Here is a 13733-nt window from a genome sequence, read left to right on the forward strand (position 1 = left end):
TCTTCCAACCATTTTAACTCCAGCCTTGGATTTGTCAAGCCCTGAACATTGCATGATGTGTTCTGCATACAAGTTGAATAGGTAGGGTGAGAGTATACAGCCCTGCCATATTCCTTTCCCAATCTTGAACCAGTCTGTTGTTGTCTAGATGGTAGCATTTAATTTTTGCAAATTGAATGTACTTTGGCCTGTTAATATTTTAAGGCCTCTTTAGGGAATTACAAAAACAGTATGTGGGCATATCTGAAGTAAAAAGACTGCAATATATGTTATTATTGAAAACATATAAATGTTCATTATAATGCAATAATAGTACTTACAAGCAAATGGTGCACCATCTGCTAGTTTTCTTATTTACTGTCCTACTATAGAAGCAAGAGTGGGTGAGTACGTGTGGCATATGATATTCCGTTGAATGGTGCCATATGACTTTTGTCAAGACAATCTGGAGAGCTGTATTTTCCCATATGAAAATATGAAAATTTTCCCATATATTTGCCCAGGCATTGACATCTACAGGGGAAGCCTGTCTCTCAGTCTCATCCACTTTCATGGTCACAAGGGACCAAGGGCAGAGACCTCTCAGGGACTGTACCCAAGTCCTGGGATTAGTGAGGCTACACCAGTTGGTTATAATTATGTAGACAATTAAGTTACTTCTTTAATATTAACTTTTAGTATATCTTACCTATGCAGGCAGTCTCCGAGTTACAAACATTAAACTTACAAATTAAGGTGAGATAACAGAAAGTGAGAGGAATCTACTCTTATGAAGAGAAATTCACTCCTGAAATAGCTACCATAGGGAAAAGTTGTCTCCACTGAAGGTTTTTCATAAATCCTTGTTTCACAACATGTCAAATTTTCCAAAATCAAATTATCACAGGGACATAAAGTGAGCTGAAACAGGGGTACAGACAACAAAACAAATGCCACAGTGATATTAACCCTTCCCTATGCTATCCAAAGTGTGTGTGTGTGTGTGTGTGTATTACACTTAAAATGTGCCTGTATTGACTTACATACAAATTCAGCTTAAGGACAAACCTACACAACCTATCTTGTCCATAACTTGGGAACTGCCTTGTTTTTTAAAAAAATATGTATGTAGTGTTATTATGTTCAATTGCCTACTGGAGAAAAACATAATAAATTAAATAAAAGGTAAAGGTTTCCCCTGACGTTAAGTCCAGTAATGTCTGACTCTGGGGGTTGATGCCAATCTCCATTTCTAAGCCGAAGAGCTGGCATTGTCCGTAGCCACCTCCAAGGTCATGTGGCTGGCATGGACTGCATAGAGCGCCGTTACCTTCCCGCCATAGCGGTACCTATTGATCTACTCACATTGGCATGTTTTTGAACTGCTAGGTTGGCAGGAGCTGGAGCTAACAGCAGCCGCTCACGCCGCTCCCGGGGTTTGAACCTGGGACCTTTTGGTCTCCAGCTCAGTGCTTTAATGCACTTCGACACCAGGGGCTCCGAATAAATTAAATAAAAAACACAAAAAGAACAGCAGTGATGTATATTAGGTTTTGAGTCAGCAGTTTTTATTTGCTAGCAACTCAACATCAACATAAGACAATTTAATGAATGGGAGATGTCCAAAATACCTGGTCATCAACTGTCCTGCTCTGGGCTTGCAAACTTTGGCTTCCTTGATCGAGTCAATTTCCCTTCCACTTTTCTCAATGATTTCTACTTTACCATGCATTATCTTGTCCAATATGTCATGTCAGCTCATGAGACATCCAAAGTACAACAGCCTCAGTTAAGTCATCTTGGTTTGCTCAAAGACCTTTTCATTGTCTTTTCTACAGTCTATGATATCCATAGAACCTTTCTTCAGCACCACACTTCAAATAAATCCATTTTCTTCCTGTCATCTTTCTTCATTTTGTAGCTTTCACAATCATGCATAGAAATCATGTGTTAGCTGAGCTTCCTTCAGTTCTAAGCTATGAAAAAAAAATACTTGGATGTTCCTAAATACCAGTGCGGAAATATAGTTCAAATAGCGTTGTCACCACACTATAATCAAGCTGAGCTTTCATTGATGTTCCAGGCTGCCTGCCCAGGTATTTATTTATTTGTTCATGAATGCTTTCCTTTATAGGACACAGTGCCTTACAACTTTTATGCTGTGTTTTCCTGGTTTGTTTGGCATTTACTTCTGGAATCAGCACTTACTGCTGAACACAAGCAGCTGTTCTTCAGTGGTTAAAGTCGTCCCTGGTGTATATCATGCTTGAAGCTCCTCAAGAAACAATAGTCCACATCTTCTGAAAGGCAGCCAATCAAGGACTGTATGAATCACTCTTATTTTCCTGTTTCACCAAAGTATTCAAGTACTTTGTGAATGTACAAACTCTCTTCAGGCTCATTTTTGGAAGCACATTGAGAATCTTGCATTCAAAATCTCTCAACTCCTGAAAAATTATTTACAGATTCTATGGGAATTTTAAACCCATCTAAACAGTGACAAAAAGAATCATTTAAGGAAACTAGTGCAAAACTCTAAATAATGTTTCTTAAAATATGGGAGACCAGCAAGTTGTTTTTCCCTACTGTGCTGAGGACCAGCTCTATATCTGTGCCCATTGGCTACAATTGCTTTTTTATTCTCTAGAAACTCACTGGTAGCCAAAAGTATATTGATTGGCATTGGCTCCTAGACTACTATTATCATTTTGAACAGTACTGCCTTAGAGCGTATTGTACAATAATGAAACCAGCAAAATAGTACATTGTACACACTGAAAACCAGGTTTCAAATGCCTAGGAGAATAAAAACAAAATTCATCGGTACTGAAACTGTGGATATGAGATCCAGTGGGTTCCTGCATTGGCAAACAGTTGGACTAAATCACTTACAGAGGAAAATGCAAAAAAAGGAGGGGGGGGGGTTATAGTTGAATATTAACAAAGCAACACCTCTTTAATGTGTGCAGTAAATACATAAATCACTGCAGTTAAGGAATTTCCTGTACCTTGTCTTAGTAATAAATCAAAATGGAGACTGTTGTCAAGAAATCAGAAGCTGACTAAACATTGGAAGGACAGTTATGAAGGAACAAGTTAAGATGCTGAAGTGTAAATATATAACATTAAATCCCAAAATCAGACTCTTCCATACCATACTATTTTCAGTTTCTGTTTGTGAAGCTGGACAGTGAAGAATGCTGACAGGTAGAGAATTCTAATCTTGGACATACTTAAAATTTTATATAATCTGATTTTATTTTGCAATGGTATCTGTTTTATATGAATTGTTGTTTTGTAGATTTTTTTATATGAATTGTTGTTTTTACATTGTTTTTAGGCATTGAATTTTTGCCTATTTATTGTAAGCCGCTTTGAGTCCCCTCGGGGAGAAAGGCGGGGTAAAAGTGATGTAAATAAATAAATAAATAGAGAATTAACTCATTTGAAAGAAGTATTGGAGAAGAATACTGCGGATACCATGGACTCCCAAAAAAGACAAATGAATTGGCATTAGAGCCAATAATAATGAAATCTCACTAGAAGCCAAAATGGCTAAACTGAGACAATTGTATATATGTGAGACTACACGTGTCAATGGAAAAAACAGCAATGCTTAATAAATTAAAAGAGCAGTAGGAATAAAGGAAGGCCATATTGAAACGTGGCTTCAAGTTGCCTGTGATGTGGGGTGATCACAAGATTAATAAGTTAAAACAGACTTTATGACAAATAGCACAGAAAAATGAGAATGAACAAGTTTTTATTTTTCAAAATGATATTTATAAATTATATTCCAAATTTCCAGAGCAATCTGTTGAGTTCCCTGTGTGTTCCTTATTGATACCTGCATGCCCATCTGCCATCACGAAGTTTTGAAATTGCTCAGAACATTGAAACCAAGCATCTATACTGGTTGCAAAAATATTTTTCAAATTGTAATAAATCAAAAGTGATCTGTAGTCAGCTTTTTAGGTTACACAGCCTCCACAGGAACATACAACTTAAAACAAATTGCTCTCCTGTGTCAAGACACAGAAAGTAACTTGAAGGGCATGCTGCCAAGTTGGGCAAGACTTCCTTAACCATAAGATGTTTTTAATGTTTGTAGAGCTAAATGTCCTTTGACTTTTTAAGACTTTAAAAACATATTTGTAGAGCACAGCATATATAATGACAGATAAGAAATAGAGACTTATGTGACTTTAAAAAGAAGAAAATCGTGAAGTGTGTTTACATCTTGCCTCTTCCTTACCACTTCATCTTATAAGAATAAGAGATAAAAACTATCCCTTCCTTTCTAGTGTGGATTTTGCATACTCTGCTGTTTGCTGCCCACAAACTAGAAAGAAAACGAGGTGGTTTCTTTGGCATGCTGCACTCTTTTAGCACTGTTCCCACAGAAATATTTGGGATTTCATCCCCATGTTAATAATAAGGCAAATTCTTGCAAGAAAGCTTCTGCTATATTCTTGAGTCCATCACTGTTCCTTGTTGGACAGTATTATCTACACTGATAGAAAGTATTTCAACCAGCCTTTTATGCTAAAATCTTTTGAACATTTACCTAAAGTTAGTAAAAATTGATCCAGGAACTTTTGGGTTACAAAACACATGCAATGTTTACATATATTACTTGAATATGTAGTTTCCTGAGACATGAATCCAACTAGGGCTTTAATTCAAGCAGCTAGGCAAGCCGTTTAACATTTTTGAACTAATACAACGTTTGGAACTTGTGTGATGTTTGGGACTCACATAAGGAAAGAATTCAGTGCTTTGTGACAGAAGAGTCAGAGGATTTACCTGTACTTATTTCTACTATAGTACAACTCAGTGGCTGTTTGGCATATTTAATCTGAGTCTGAGGGAAAGCTTATCTGGCATGGGACACTGTATTACATAGTGGTCTATCAAAATGCCTTCCTCCCCTCCAACATAGTATTTTAGCAGGAGGTCCCAGTAATATTTCCTCTATAAGGAAAAAGGCAGTGAACAGAAAGAAAATGACTTTACTGACAACTACATAGCCATGGCGAGGCTGTTTTCATGTTCTCTAGTAGGTTAGAATTTTTTTCTGCAAACTGGCATCATCTAGTGTTGAACTACAGCTTCTATCATTCCCAGACAGTATAATACCTGGAGAAGATGTGACTTGCACTTGGACAAAACATATGGGTCGTGCCATATTAAGGTTAGTAGGGCTGAATAGTAGGCTTGAGCGATCCATGAAACAATTGATTCTAAACTCGTTTCAAAAGTAGGGGGCGCCAGCGTTTCGTTTCTGATGTCATTTCCAAATTTTGCCCCCCAAAAAATTCGAAATTAACGAAAATTCGTTAGTTTCAAAAGTAATTCGTTAATGGCGGACGCGCATGTGCAGTGGCCAAAAAAAAAACAGCACGAGGGGAGATTTTACAGGACTCTCCCGCCCTCATTTTTTGAGTGATCTTCTTCAAACTTGGTACAGTGGTAGAACACATTTAACACTGATAGCTCACCAAAATTTGGAACGTTTCCCTTATCCTCTGATTTTTGGCGAATTTTCATAGCTTTTATAATAAACCATTTTTTAATAATTGCAGAAATCTGTTCCTGGTTTGAAAGTCTTATTTCCTGTTAAATTGGGTTGTCTTTACTGTGAAAGTCATTGTTCTACTTCAGAAACTTTGTTTTTGTGGCTGAAACTTTGTTAAATTGGTGTGTGTGTGATATATATATATATATAGTCCCTGCATATGTGTGTGTGTGTGTGTGTGTGTGTGTGTATAGGTAAAGGTAAAGGTATCCCTTGACGTTAAGTTCAGTCATGTCTGACTCTGGGGGTTGGTGCTCATCTCCATTTCTAAGCCCAAGAGCCAGTGTTGTCCATAGACACCTCCAAGGTCATGTGGCCGGCATGACTACATGGAGTGCCATTACCTTCCCGCCAGAGCGGTACCTATTGATCTACTCACATTGGCATGTTTTCAAGCTGCTAGGTTGGCAGAAGCTGGAGCTAACAGCGGGCACTCACTCTGCTCCTGGGATTTGAACCTGGGACCTTTCGGTCTGCAAGTTCAGCAGCTCAGTGCTTTAACACACTTCGCCATCGGGGTTCATGTATATATAATATACATACACATACACACAATGTGGAGAATATGTGGAAAGGTAGATAGATAAGTTGGGAGCCACAGCGAAGGCACCTTCCTGGGAGCAAGATCTAATAATAATAATAATAATAATAATAATAATAATAATAATTAATAAATCCCTTACAATATCCAAGATGGCTCACTGCTACAGAATCTTGGGAGCTTTAGTTTGGTATGGTACCATTATTGGCAGAGAAAGCTAAGCTGTAGGAGTTGAAATCCAATCACTTATCCTCCCTATAGAATCAATTTTATATGCATTTTTAGCTACAGAAAAGCTAAAATCAGGACAGTAAAAGAACAACACCCAGAAAATGGGAATTCCAGACAGGAAACAATCAGGGCCAGCTAATACCTCCCAACAAAGGATTCCCCCAGGTAGGAAGCAGCCAGGCTTTGAAGCTGCAAGGCTATTCAATGCTAATCAAGGTGACCAATTGCAACATTCACACTTGCCTCCCATAGACAAGAGTTCTTTCTCCCACCCTGGACCTTCCACAGATATATAAACCCCACTTGCCTAGCTTCGCACAGACGTCAAAACCTCTGAGTATGTCTGCCACAGATGTGGGTGAAACGTCAGGAGAGAATGCTTCTGGCACATGGCCATAGAGCCCGGAATACATACCACAACAGTGTGATCCCGGCCATGAAAGCTTTCGACAACACAACCACAGTATCCATTCAAGTTCATGTGGCGTCGTATGGAGACCTGCATTGGGGGGAGGGAGGGTGCGAATCTGGGCCCCTGGGAGTCGTAGTCCTCCCTCCCTGCCTCCCCGGGAGCAGCCGAGGATGGGCCTGGCCCACACCCCCTCACATCCCGGGCCTCTTCCTCCTCACCGCCGGGCCCCGCACCAGCCTCCATCTCTGCGTGTCTCTATACAGACCTCTCTCTCTCTCGGTCTCTCCATTCCCGGCTCCATCCGCCGCCTTCCCGCCTCACAGAGAGACACCAGGCCTGAGTTGAGGCGAGGCGGCGGCGGCAGCGGCGGCCATTTTCCCCCTCCGTCTTCCTCCTCCTCCTCGGCCTCCTTCCCCCTCGCCCCCTCCCATTGGCTGAGCCCGTGACGCCCCTTTTGCTGAGGGGCAAAAGGAAAGGGCCTGAGGCTGTTAGGAATGGTGGGAGTTGGAGTCCAAAACACCCATAGGGAAGTCCCAGGTTTGTCCATGCCTGTGATAGAGTGTGTTGCATTGCAACTGTGCATTGTGAAATTTTGTCAGGAGACGTGACAGACTGTGGTTTGCAACAACCAATGAGCCATGTCACCTGCAAGTTTCTTTTTAATTGATTGGCTGATCCAGTTATAGATAAGCTTCTTCTTTTAAAATCAATGGCCATGCCTCTCCCTCCCTCCCTCTTCCGCTCTGATTGGCTGAGAGGCATGCCAACATGGCTTCTCCTCTCAGAGGGGCTACAGCTACATCCAAAGACATCAGAAACAAACGAAAAAAAAGGTACTTTTATTATTCAAATTCGTAATATTTGTAAGGCAGTGAGCAGATGGTTCAATATCAATTCAAAAGTAATTATGAAACGAATTTTAAACGAATTTAACGAACTAACGAAAAATTTGCTCAAGCCTACTGAATAGATGCACAATCTGACTCCGTAAAAGATAAGCTGATAGCTCACAGATGGTTGGTGGAATTTTTAAAAGGCTATCCTCTGTTCAAGCCACTTGAAAAAAGGGGAAAAAATCAGCCTGAGGCTGATACAGTAAAGGTCAAAATTAGGCTCAGGTACCATGTCCAGAGCAGGAGCTTTCCATATGCTACTTCTTTAAAAAATGCTCTCAAGCATCCCAAGTTCAATATACAAAGCCTTTTCCAAAAAACTTGAACTGGACTGAGTCCAGCCAGCATGTGGTTGGATATGGTTGGAAACCTTTCCTGGCAACAATCTCTGTGCTTATAGTAGTATGTGAGAAAAAAGCAGCACAAGAAATTATCCATAAAAGGTGTAGCTGGCTGGTAAGCAAAGGCATTGAGCTGCCAAGAGCAACTGAGCTTTCATGTTCTTGAATTTTGGAGTGAAGAATTGAAATAGTGTCTTGGCAGGGACTAAAGGAAGCAGATAGCCTAGCAGTAAGAATTGCTTTATTTGCTCATAAATCAGTGCAAGGGCATGCCTAATACACTGTAGTTTAAAAAAGAAACAGAAAAGAGAAAGCCAGCATCTAAATTTGCTGCAATGAATAGTAAACTTTATAATACCACTCAGCCATATCCAGATGAAAGACACGTAGAAACTGGGCGTTTTCACCAGCAACAGGTCATAGTTAAGGGCAGAACTACACTTTATATAAACATGGTACTGTTCATGTAACTGCTAAAAATGAAAACTTTTTGTTGACTCCTCATATCCAATCACTGATATGGAGCATGGTTGGGAAGGGACACATTTTTAGCAATATTGGGACATGGAAAAGTTGGACTAAGTGTTAAAGACAGAATAGGGAATGTTGCAAGATACGGCTTTTTAAACAGCAGTCCCATGTTAAGTTGTTACTTCCTAATAGAGATATTTTGCATCAGTTCAAAGACTATGCTGCCTATTTTATGTCCACATGCAAGGGCATGAAGGCACAAACTGGCTTATCCAGTCATTGGACTGGATAAGACCAAGGAAAATAATAGGCTTTGGTGTCAGTGTGCAGAGCTTTCCCCCTGCATTTTAGGTTGTATTTTAAAGGAGCTATCCAAGGTTCTAAAGCTGTTTATAGGATTGAGCTATCCAGGATGCTGAACGCGAAGTTCATACTGAAACATTACATGGATTCACTGTTCCCTTGATATATATCTCCTTTATGGATAATTAAGTTCCCAACTGGCTATTGACAACATTAGTCATTGGGTTGGCAGAAATTTCTTTGCATCCTCCTTTCTGTGGCAATGCCTCCAAACTCCTAAAAATTGCCCCCAAAATGCTGGGAAAACTTTTGGAAAGAGGTAAATTGGAAGTGAAAAGGGATCCCTGAAAATTAAATTGAAGCACCTTCTACAAAATAAAGACTGGTCCCAGAAAATAAAGACTGGTCCAGCAAAAGATAATCTATATTTAATTCAACACTTGAAAAAGGAGGATGCACTCAGAGATAATTCATGCCTAGGCAACTCTCTGGGCCTAGTGATTTTTTTAACACCAGTGTGGTTCTCCAGAGAACCTGTATTTCTAAATTCTTAATCTGGGGGATTCCTCAGACCAAAGATCAGACAATTGTTTTAGAAAACCTTCCCACCCAAATTGTTCTGAAAAGATTCAGGATAGAAGCAGTCCAGAAAAGTACGGTATATCATCTCCTTCAGTTGCTATCATTTTTGTTAACCTGTACATTAAAGGTAAAGGTGAACTCAGTGCTGTTAGTGGTATGGCCTGCAGGTTCTTCAGGTGATCTAGTCTGCTTACCTTTGGACTGCATTTTAGGTCTTGAGATTATCTAGAATCCAGAAAGGAATTGTTATTGGGAACCACATTAAGGTGATTTTCCAAACAGTTAGACCTGAACCTGGTGGCACAGTTATAACTAGAGTGATTTTCCTAACACTGTCTTTTCTGGAAATTGCTGCAATCTTAGACAAAGTTGCAAGAATGCTGCTGAATATGAGCTCATACCATACCCATTCTGCTTTGGCTGCATTAATTACCCATTTGTATCCTGATACAACTCAGATTATTGACCAGGTCCTTTAAATCCCTAAATAGCGTAAGTACTTTATATCTTAAATGACTCTTCATCCCTTAGCAATACATTGAAACCTACAATCTGACAGCATGGTGGTTCTCTGTACCATACCTCTGATGGAGGCTCAAAATGAAAGAGGGAAAAAAGACTTTTTAAATTCACAATGAACCAATATTCACATGTGAAATAAATTAATCAAAGCTGGTAAACCTTGGAAAAATAAGCCTTGAACAATAACATTTTGAATCTTCTTGAGACCACAAGAAGCTGTCATTAGGGTAGAATATAGATTAAAAATGGTTTCCAATTTGGCAAGCAAGTCAGACAAGGCAGCATTTTATCACCCTATCTGTTTAACTTGTATACTGAACATATCATATGTAAAGCCGGATTAGACTTGGAGGAAGGAGGCATTATAACTGGAGTAATTAACACCAGCAGTTTGAAGTATTTGGATAGCACCATAACACTAGCAGAAGAATAACAAAAAATTGGAATGACTACTGAGGAACATCAAGGAAGAAAATACAAAGATAGATTTAGAGTTTAACATTAAGGAAACAAAAATAATGACTAAAAACATTCAAATAATTTCAAAGTAGCTGATGAAGACATTGAAATAGTTCAAGATTTTCCATACCTTGGCTCAATCATTTTTCAGAATGGAGACTGTAAACAACAACAAATTAAGATTTGTAAGAGAAGTGATGAAGAACTAGACAAGATTCTGAGGTATAAAGGTTTTTTCATTGCATATTAAAAGTTAGGGTGGTCCATGCCATACTATTTCTGTTTTTCCATTTGAAAAATGCTGTTGGAGAGGAGTTCTATGGAAACTGTGGACAGATAAAAAGACCAATAAATGGGTTTTAGAGCAAATCAGACCTGAACTAGACTAAACTGTGACTGTCATATTTTGGACATATAATGAGAAGACATGACTTACTAGAAAAGACAATAATTCTTGTTATGGTAGAAGGCAATAGGAAAAGAGGAAGACAGCTTTGCAGTTGGACAGAGAAGCCATGGCCCTAAGTATGCAAGACCTGAGCCGGGTTGTTGACCATGGTAGGGTGACTTGGAGGTCTCCCATTCATAGATTTGCTATACATCAAAGTCAACTTGAAGATAATTAACAACAAGAATTCAAGAACAACTACAACATATTTTAAAAAGACTTTTGGCTCATACATGCACTATCAGCACCTAAGCAAATCAAATTGGGGGAAACTGAATCCATCAGTTTCCCCCTAATTAGTGAGATTTCTTTGAACACATGTGCAGGCACACAAAACAAGCCTTCAGTTCTGCTCATTCTTGTGTATATATATTTGAAATCCTGGTTTTCCTGGCAAAAAAGTGAATCACTCCTGAATCCTTTTTTAATATCTACCAAGCGGATAGAACACACCCTCAATATAATGACCTCATTTGGCTTGTCTTTCGATGAATGTCTCTTTCACCCACCCCACTTCCTTTATAGTCACTAGTTATTTGGCTTTTGTGTAAATAGCTCAGAATTTACTCAGCATCAAGCACCTGAGTCTGGGTCTTTCTCCCACCCCTTTTATGGTAAAGCCAGTGGAATTGTTTCCCAGCTCAAGCCAACACACTTTTGTTCCATGATTGGAAACAGTTGCAGTAATTCATGTAATCCTCCTATTTACCAGTAGACCTGCCCTCCTAAGTTATTATTTATTTAAGTTCATTTGGGAGCAATGCATACAGATGATACAAGCCTGCCGTGATATTTTATTCTCATTTAAACACAGAATGCTTGTCTGTTACTACATTCCCCAAATGAAGAGACAGTGAAGCCAGTTTACACAGAGAGCTGCCACTTTCATGAGCCGAGCACCCATTAAAAAAAGATTTTCAGCCTCCAACTGCCAGTTATCTAAAAAAGACATTTTCTAATTTAACAGTTTCCTGTGTATCTGTGTTATGTTTTTCTGGGAACTGCAGGGATGGCAGCCAGCAGCCTAAGTCATTTCCTGATTTCTTCCTTCTGGCCTGGATTAGACTTGCCATGACCAACAGTTCCTAAATCCTTTCACAGCAGTAGCATGTCACGGGATTTTTCCTTACCAGCTTTTTAAATTGCTCCACAAAAACCAAACAGCAAAGTCTATACCAAGTGCTCCCATTACCTACAACTTTGATAGAGGCAATGAGTGGCAGGATGTAAACAAATTTTGATTCAAGAACAAAAGTGTAGCGTTACTAGCTAGAGCGCATTTCTAGCAGATTGATCTAGAGACATTCCAGTTAGTAAAGTATCTGCCAAAGAATGTCCTTTTTCCCTTCTTACAAAATTCATACTCTCCTGCTCAGTCTCCATTTCCTCCTTGTCCCCTTTGTAGTTTGAAGGTTGCTTTTTTAAGCAGCATAAAAGGAAGATGGTGGCAGTGGCCTGTAGAAACACAGACTTTCAGTGTCACATTGTAGCCAAACATCTACAGTACACAATGCTTTAGATCTTAACCCAGGAAAGAATGGGATTCATTCTATTCTAGATTATCATGGTGCAGCTCTGTGTGCCTGCTTGCATTAGGCAAGGTAAACAGCAGATACTGACAGAATTCTTTAGTAAGTAGACATGAATAACAAAACAAAAATAGAAGCAGATATTCCTTTCTCATCAGCTACACCAAGCATGTTTAAAAGGCCTTGGGTATCAAAATGAAAATCATAAAAAAGTAGAGGCCAGTGAAAGAAAAAAGACTCCCTCATTGTCCTTGGAAAAAGACTTCATTTGGTGGATAGCTGACTTTCAGGCTGCCAAAAATAGCCCCTCCAAAAAAAACCAAAAAACCCCTAACGAATTTCTAAAACTGTTTCATGAGCAATGCTATTCAAAGTGGTTGTCCCTGGAGTGATGCCGGTCCATGCATAATTAGCTATCAATCCCTGGAGTGTCTCCAGGAATTTCCAGGAAAATTTAAATGCATTACTAATCACAGGTAAATTGGAGGAATACAGGTCATTTTCCTCTCTACAAATAGATAACTTAAGAAGCACTACAATAGGAGGTGGGGTTGATTTAACCATGAGGTTTTTTTTTCCTTGGGGTGGCTTAGATGACTTCTAGTTGATTTCCTGAGTTTAGGAACACCTCTATAGGGTTAACACTTAAAATATGGGGAAATTCCCCTCATATACCCAAATTGTGCAGAGAACATTTTGAATTGATTTTTAAAGTATTTTTCAATATTTACAATGTACAGTAGAGTCTCACTAATCCAAGCCTCGCTTATCCAAGCCTCTGGATAATCCAAGCCATTTTTGTAGTCAATGTTTTCAATATATCATGATATTTTGGTGCTAAATTCGTAAATACAGTAATTATATCATGACATTACTGCATATTGAACTACCTTTTCTGTCCAATTTGTTGTATAACACGATGTTTTGGTGCTTAATTTGTAAAATCATAACCTAATTTGATGTTTAATAGGCTTTTCCTTAATCCCTCCTTATTATCCAAGTTATTCGCTTATCCAAGCTTCTGCCGACCCGTTTAGCTTGGATAAGTGAGACTCTACTGTATATGAATGGGTCAAGGAGGTGGTTCATGTGTCATTATGGAATGTACTAAAATAAAATGCTGGTGCTCTTTTGTACTAAGAGGGTATGAGGCATGAGGACTCACTGAATCTGTTTCGCTTCTCCCCAGCATAAAAATGGTAAATCATGGTGACCTGAAATTCTTTCTTAGAAAATAATAGACATGTTTGAAATGATTTGGGTAGTTCTGTATGTCAGCTCTAAACATGTGTAAAGTTGAATTCTACTTGTCCTTATTTTAACTCTCTATTATCCCTGCCTCAAATTAATTTTCTTCTCAACTGAGCTCAGAAAGTTAATTTCGGCTGAGGAAACAGGCAGGTCAGTAGGAGAGTCTCATTTTTAGATGATGGGTAACGGTAAC

General features: G+C 39.0%; 1 protein-coding gene across 1 annotated transcript in view; it reads left to right on the plus strand.

The window, feature by feature from the left end:
• Positions 1–13733, plus strand: part of LOC100555258 (multiple epidermal growth factor-like domains protein 6) — a 264856-nt gene that overhangs the window by 231319 nt on the left and 19804 nt on the right.

Source organism: Anolis carolinensis, chromosome 3, assembly GCF_035594765.1.
Source record: "Anolis carolinensis isolate JA03-04 chromosome 3, rAnoCar3.1.pri, whole genome shotgun sequence".
NCBI lineage: Eukaryota > Metazoa > Chordata > Lepidosauria > Squamata > Dactyloidae > Anolis > Anolis carolinensis.